We start from the raw sequence: 7,781 nt of genomic DNA, 5'->3' as shown, positions 1-7,781 counted from the left end.
GTGTCATCCTAATTAGCTGTGGAATTCTGATCTGTGGGTTGAAGGGGGGAATCTATGGTATCTAGCAGTCGTACGAAGATGAAAACAAGGTCATTTCTTCAGCTTCATGTCTTATCTGTTATCTGACTGTTTATCCATCTGTGTTTGGGTGTTTGCAGACATCTCTCTCTCTCTCTCTCTACACTCTTATATGATATATCCTGGTTATTTATTTATCCCATCTCAGGAGACAATTAGTTAGTTAGTTAGACAGACAGTTAGTTCTTGCTATATAACATTGCTGAGCTGAAACCCTACCCACGTCTAATCACGCTCTGTCCCAAGTGTCTCTCATCTTATCTGATACATGGTTAGACCTCGGCCCTCGGCAACCATATTGCATCGCTTCAGTGTGCAGTTCTCCAGATCTTTAGCTAGTGACAGAGAGAGACCTTTAGCAACACGTTAATCAAGGTTAATGTGTGTGCGCATGTGTGTGCCTGTGTGCATTTGCATGCGTGCGAGTGATTGGGATCAGAGGTCAGAAAAATGTATCTCCGTAACCAAAGTGGACTCACTCAAGCACTTCTCAATGATTTTATTTATTTTTTATTTATTTTATTTATTTTATTTAACCTTTATTTAACCAGGTAGGCAAATTGAGAACACGTTCTCATTTACAATTGCGACCTGGCCAAGATAAAGCAAAGCAGTTCGACACATACAACAACACATAGTTACACATGGAGTAAAACAAACATATAGTCAATGATACAGTGAAAAAAAAAATAAGTCTATATACAATGTGAGCAAGTGAGGTGAGATAAGGGAGGTGAAGGCAAACAAATATATGTATAAATAAATAAAAATATAAAAAGGCCATGGTGGCGAAGTAAATACAACACAGCAAGTAAAATAAAAACTAAAAACACTGGAATGGTTGGTTTGCAGTGGAAGAAAGCGCAAAGTAGAGACAGAAATAATGGGGTGCAAAGGAGCAAAATAAATAAATAAATACAGTAGGTAAAGAGGTAGTTGTTTGGGCTAAATTATAGATGGGCTATGTACAGGTGCAGTAATCTATGAGCTGCTCTGACAGCTGGTGCTTAAAGCTAGTGAGGGAGATAAGTGTTTCCAGTTTCAGAGATTTTTGTAGTTCGTTCCAGTCATTGGCAGCAGAGAACTGGAAGGAGAGGCGGCCAAAGGAAGAATTGGTTTTGGGGGTGACCAGAGAGATAAACCTGCTGGAGCGCGTGCTACAGGTAGGTGTTGCTATGGTGACCAGCGAGCTGAGATAAGGGGGGACTTTACCTAGCAGGGTCTTGTAGATGACCTGGAACCAGTGGGTTTGGCGACGAGTATGAAGCGAGGGCCAGCCAACGAGAGTGTACAGGTCGCAGTGGTGGGTAGTATATGGGGCTTTGGTGACAAAACGGATGGCACTGTGATAGACTGCATCCAATTTATTGAGTAGGGTTTTGGAGGCTATTTTGTAAATGACATCACCGAAGTCGAGGATTGGTAGGATGGTCAGTTTTACAAGGGTATGTTTGGCAGCATGAGTGAAGGATGCTTTGTTGCGGAATAGGAAGCCAATTCTAGATTTAACTTTGGATTGGAGATGTTTGATGTGAGTCTGGAAGGAGAGTTTACAGTCTAACCAGACACCTAGGTATTTGTAGTTGTCCACATATTCTAAGTCAGAGCCGTCCAGAGTAGTGATGTTGGACAGGCGGGCAGGTGCAGGCAGCGATCGGTTGAAGAGCATGCATTTAGTTTTACTTGTATTTAAGAGCAATTGAAGGCCACGGAAGGAGAGTTGTATGGCATTGAAGCTCGCCTGGAGGGTTGTTAACACGGTGTCAAAAGAAGGGCCAGAAGTATACAGAATAGTGTCGTCTGCGTAGAGGTGGATCAGAGAATCACCAGCAGCAAGAGCGACATCATTGATGTATACAGAGAAGAGAGTCGGTCCAAGAATTGAACCCTGTGGGCACCCCCATGGAGACTGCCAGAGGCCCGGACAACAGACCCTCCGATTTGACACACTGAACTCGATCAGAGAAGTAGTTGGTGAACCAGGCGAGGCAATCATTAGAGAAACCAAGGCTGTCGAGTCTGCCGATGAGGATGTGGTGATTGACAGAGTCAAAAGCCTTGGCCAGGTCAATGAATACGGCTGCACAGTATTGTTTCCTATCGATGGCGGTTAAGATATCGTTTATGACCTTGAGCGTGGCTGAGGTGCACCCATGACCAGCTCTGAAACCAGATTGCATAGCGGAGAAGGTATGGTGGGATTCGAAATGGTCGGTAATCTGTTTGTTGACTTGGCTTTCGAAGACCTTAGAAAGGCAGGGTAGGATAGATATAGGTCTGTAGCTGTTAGGGTTAAGAGTGTCCCCCCCTTTGAAGAGGGGGATAACCGCAGCTGCTTTCCAATCTTTGGGAATCTCAGACGACACGAAAGAGAGGTTGAAAAGGCTAGTAATAGGGGTGGCAACAATTTCAGCAGATAGTTTTAGAAAGAAAGGGTCCAGATTATCTAGCCCGGCAGATTTGTAAGGGTCCAGATTTTGCAGCTCTTTTAGAACATCAGCTGACTGTATTTGGGAGAAAGAGAAATGGGGAAGGCTTGGGCGAGTAGCAGAGGGGAGGGCAGTGCTGTTGTCCGGGGTAGGGGTAGCCAGGTGGAAAGCATGGCCAGCCGTAGAAAAATGCTTATTGAAATTCTCAATTATAGTGGATTTGTCGGTGGTGACAGTGTTTCCTATCTTCAGAGCAGTTGGAAGCTGGGAGGAGGTGTTCTTATTCTCCATGGACTTTACAGTGTCCCAGAACTTTTTTGAATTTGTGTTGCAGGAAGCAAATTTCTGCTTGAAAAAGCTAGCCTTGGCTTTTCTAACTGCCTGTGTATACTGGTTTCTAGCTTCCCTGAAAAGTTGCATATCACGGGGGCTGTTCGATGCTAATGCAGAACGCCATAGGATGTTTTTCTGTTGGTTAAGGGCAGTCAGGTCAGGAGAGAACCAAGGGCTATATCTGTTCCTGGTTCTAAATTTCTTGAATGGGGCATGCTTATTCAAGATGGTGAGGAAGGCATTTTTAAAAAAATGTCCAGGCATCCTCTACTGACGGGATGAGATCAATATCCTTCCAGGATACCTCGGCCAGGTCGATTAGAAAGGCCTGCTCGCTGAAGTGTTTCAGGGAGCGTTTGACAGTGATGAGTGGAGGTCGTTTGACCGCTGACCCATTACGGATGCAGGCAATGAGGCAGTGATCGCTGAGATCTTGGTTGAAAACAGCAGAGGTGTATTTGGAGGGCAAGTTTGTTAGGATGATATCTATGAGGGTACCCGTGTTTACGGAATTGGGGTGGTACCTGGTAGGTTCATTGATAATTTGTGTGAGATTGAGGGCATCAAGCTTAGATTGTAGGGTGGCTGGGGTGTTAAGCATGTTAAAATTTAGGTCGCCTAGCAGCACGAGCTCTGAAGATAGATGGGGGGCAATCAGTTCACATATAGTGTCCAGAGCACAGCTGGGGGCAGAGGGTGGTCTATAGCAGGCGGCAACGGTGAGAGACTTGTTTTTAGAGAGGTGGATTTTTAAAAGTAGAAGTTCAAATTGTTTGGGAACAGACCTGGATAGTAAAACAGAACTCTGCAGGCAATCTTTGCAATAGATTGCAACACCGCCCCCTTTGGCCGTTCTATCTTGTCTGAAAATCTTGTAGTTGGGGATGAAAATGTCAGAATTTTTGGTGGTCTTTCTAAGCCAGGATTCAGACACGGCTAAAACATCCGGGTTGGCAGAGTGTGCTAAAGCAGTGAACAAAACAAACTTAGGGAGGAGGCTTCTAATGTTAACATGCATGAAGCCAAGGCTATTACGGTTACAGAAGTCATCAAAAGAGAGCGCCTGGGGAATAGGAGTGGAGCTAGGTACTGCAGGGCCTGGATTCACCTCTACATCACCAGAGGAACAGAGGAGGAGTAGGATAAGGGTACGGCTAAAAGCTATGAGAATTGGTCGTCTAGAACTTCTAGAGCAGAGAGTAAAAGGACGTTTCTGGGGGCGATAAAATAGCTTAAAGGAATAATGTACAGACAAAGGTATGGTAGGATGTGAATACAGTGGAGGTAAACCTAGGTATTGAGTGATGATGAGAGAGATATTGTCTCTAGAAACATCATTGAAACCAGGTGATGTCATCGCATATGTGGGTGGTGGAACTGTGAGGTTGGATATGGTATAGTGAGCAGGGCTAGAGGCTCTACAGTGAAATAAGCCAATAAACACTAACCAGAACAGCAATGGACAAGGCATATTTACATTAAGGAGAGGCATGCTTAATCGAGTGATCAATAAGGGTCCAGTGAGTAGAGGTTGGTTGGGGTCACGGCGATCCAGACAGCTGGCCGGGTAGATGGCTATCGGTAGCAAGATAGCATAGTATGGAAGTCTATTTGTAGATACCTCGTGCGTTTCCGTCGGTAGGTTAGTGGGGTTCCGTGTGGTAGAGGGGATCAATCCAAATTGGCAAAATAGATATAGTGACCCAATAAAAAAATAAAAAATAATAATAATAATAATAATTGTCCGATATACTTATTCAGATAGCAGCCGATAAGACAGCTAACGGTTAGCGGGCCCCAGATGAGCGTTCAGGTAACGTCGGGACGGAGGTGCCAGTTGGATAACTCCCTCGGGCAGATAACGTCGGCAGTCAGTCGTGAAGGCCCGGTGGGGCTCCGTATCTGCAGCAACAACAAAACAAACACAAAAAAAAAAACAGGTCCGGATAGGTGACTGTAGCCCAGGAATGGCTGATGGAACTCCTCAGCTGGCTAGCTCCGGAATGATTTGAGTTTGCTCCGGGATCGACGTAAGCCAATAGTCACACGGTTTGCAGCTAGCTAGCTGCAAATGTCCAGAGCCTGCGGCTGAAATCCGGGGAAACTGAGAGAAAAAAAGTCCCGGAATGCTCCGGTCCGAGTCGCGTTGCACAAAAGTGCCGGTAGATTATCGAGCTAAAGGAATAGCTGATGACCACAAAACGTGGGCAGCTGAGACACCAACGCTAGCCAGCAGACCGGCTAATTTCTGGGCAGCTACAGATTAGCTTCTGGCTAGCTATCGGATAGCTTCTGGTTAGCTTTCTGGCTAGCTTCTGAATTAGCCCCTGGCTAGCTTCCACGGTGGATTTTCAGATTTGAGGTAAATAATACTTTTTTGTAATTGGTGAAGCGGGTTGCAGGAAAGCTTTTGCAGGAAAGCTTTTGTAGTTGAGTTCTTGGATAATAAAATATATAAAAGATATGCGAAGAAAGGTGTAAATATATATATATACAGGACACGACAATACGAAACACAAATGACGTCTGAACTGCTAAGCCATCTTGGAAAAAAAATAAAAAAAATATAAAATAAAAATGTCTAATGCAACACTAAACATTGGCTTCTTGATTGGCATCTCTCTGCTCCTCTTCACCTCTCAATTATGTTTTACATAACCAATGTATGTTGCAATCGCTGCTTTGGTTAAGTTTCCCTGGCACTGTTTCCAAATGCATTTGTGATACAAATCCCATTTAGCATTTGTGGCACAAATCCCATTCAAGTCATGGAATGGAAATATTGGAAATATTTAAAAAAATTGCGCATCATGTTCAAATCATCTATAATCAATTGTAGATACTTTTGATGATTTGGAAATGATGCACAAAACAAGCTAATATTGGCTCCATGACTTGAATGAGATTTGTGACACAAGACATTAAAACGTAATTCAACAATATTAAAAAATGGGTTGAACTGAGAAGGAAATTTACAAAATGTATTAGAAAATGCATTAAATTGCCCAAGGTTATCATACGACATGAAGAAAATGCATCAGTGATTTGTATTTTCTTTCAACTTTCTGAAGATTGTCACACCCTGACATTAGAGAGCCCTTGTTTCTCTATGGTGTAGTAGGTCAGGGCGTGACTAGGGGGTATTCTAGTTTATAATTTCTATGTTGTGTTCTAGTTTATATTTTCTACGTTGGTGTATGATTCCCAATTAGAGGCAGCTGGTAATCGTTGTCTCTAATTGGGGATCATATTTAAGTATTTCTCCCACCTGTGTTTGTGGGATATTGTTTTGTGTTTGTGCATGTGCACCACGTAGTCACGTTTAGTTGTTCATTTATTGATATATTTTGTTTTGTTTAAGTTTCTCTTTGAATTAAATATGTGGAACTCAACATCCGCTGCACCTTGGTCCCGTTCTTACGACAGCCGTGACAAAGATGCAACAACACAGGAATGGCCCTGTCTGTGTGTGCGCGTTTAGCGATGATGCTAATGTAATGACAACTGTCTAGCCGTTAGCGATGATGCTAATGTAATGACAACTGTCTAGCCGTTAGCGATGATGCTAATGTAATGACAACTGTCTTCTGGTAGATTGAAAGTTCCCCAAAACTTTCTCAATTAAATGTTACAGTAATTACAAAGTAGCCTATCCCTACCTGGCAAAATGATATCATGATTACTTGAATTAATCCAGTGACAATTTGTTTTGCAAACTCTGCAATCACATGAGCGCTACAGAAACATCGCTAACCAAACAACGGTCCCTGGCTTGTGCTCAGTTGAATTAAAGGGTAACTACACCCCCAAAAATCTACATTTGTTAGATTTGATCCAGACCTCAAAAGTGATCTCCTGATGTGGTTTAAGAATTGTTGTGGACTTAGAACATCCAATTATGTAATTTCTTTATAATAAAGTGTAATGTTTTTGGTGAAAACCTGGGGAAAAAATTACAACAAAAACCTGGAAAAACTAAACGGAGAAAATGCAATATGAGAGAAACGGAATCAGGCAGAACATTTTACGAATTTTACAGGGCCCTAGTCTTCCCTTTCGAAAAAACACATTTTGCATATGTAACATTTTATTTTACATGTGAAATGTTGGTTTTGAAACAAGTTTCACGTGGCTATTTTTCACATGATATTTCACAGGTGATGCCCTGCAAACAAAAATGAGTTGTTAGGATGTCCCCGGAGCTTTACGCAGGGTTTTTAACTTACAGTACATATTTGACATACATGACTACATTGTGTATATTTATTTATACCATAATTATTATTCAACATGTCCTCACCTGGGATTTGAACCCACAACTTCTTGGTTGAAGGCATTTTGATATTCATGATATGCCACCATGTCTGTGTCAATAACAGATTTCACCTGTATTCACAACACTTTGGACTTCAAAGTAAATCTCAGCTTTGTTAAAAATACACTGAAGAAAAACTATTATATTTATCATAGTGATTCAGGAGTATCATTAAAACAGAATAATATATCCTCCCAAAACATTATTTAGACAACTATACAGAAAACCCTCAAACTGCTTAAATAAGTAAATTAAATCAATGATGAGAGAATAGTCAGAATAACTGATACCTAAAATAGCAGTGCAGATTGCACTCTTTTGCTAGGCGTGGAGATGTATTGTAGGTAATGATTGTGTAGGGGACTTCACCGAATGCCACACACTTTGTGGGCAGCAGAAAGCTTGGCGTACCCTAAATGTAGAGGTTGTGACTTCAAATCTCAGGTGGCATCATATTGAGAAGTCAGCGCTAAGTAATCATGTCAAATGTAATCATATTGATTAAGGATGTGTACACAATTTTAACTGAACAGTGTACCACTTACCTTAAAACCCCATACCATGAAAACCTTTCATGTAAAAAATCCAACTCTCACATGTGGAAAACATTCACATGTTGTCATGGT

At 42.0% G+C, this 7,781-nt stretch overlaps 1 protein-coding gene across 2 annotated transcripts in view; it reads left to right on the top strand.

Moving 5' to 3' along the window:
• macrod2 (mono-ADP ribosylhydrolase 2) overlaps positions 1-7,781 on the top strand; it is a 1,184,313-nt gene that overhangs the window by 318,307 nt on the left and 858,225 nt on the right. The window lies entirely within an intron of this gene.

This window comes from Salvelinus alpinus, chromosome 3 (genome assembly GCF_045679555.1).
Source record: "Salvelinus alpinus chromosome 3, SLU_Salpinus.1, whole genome shotgun sequence".
In the NCBI taxonomy this organism is placed as follows: domain Eukaryota; kingdom Metazoa; phylum Chordata; class Actinopteri; order Salmoniformes; family Salmonidae; genus Salvelinus; species Salvelinus alpinus.
Note: the sequence above shows the minus strand (reverse complement) of the source record. Positions and strands in the feature narration are given on the sequence as shown.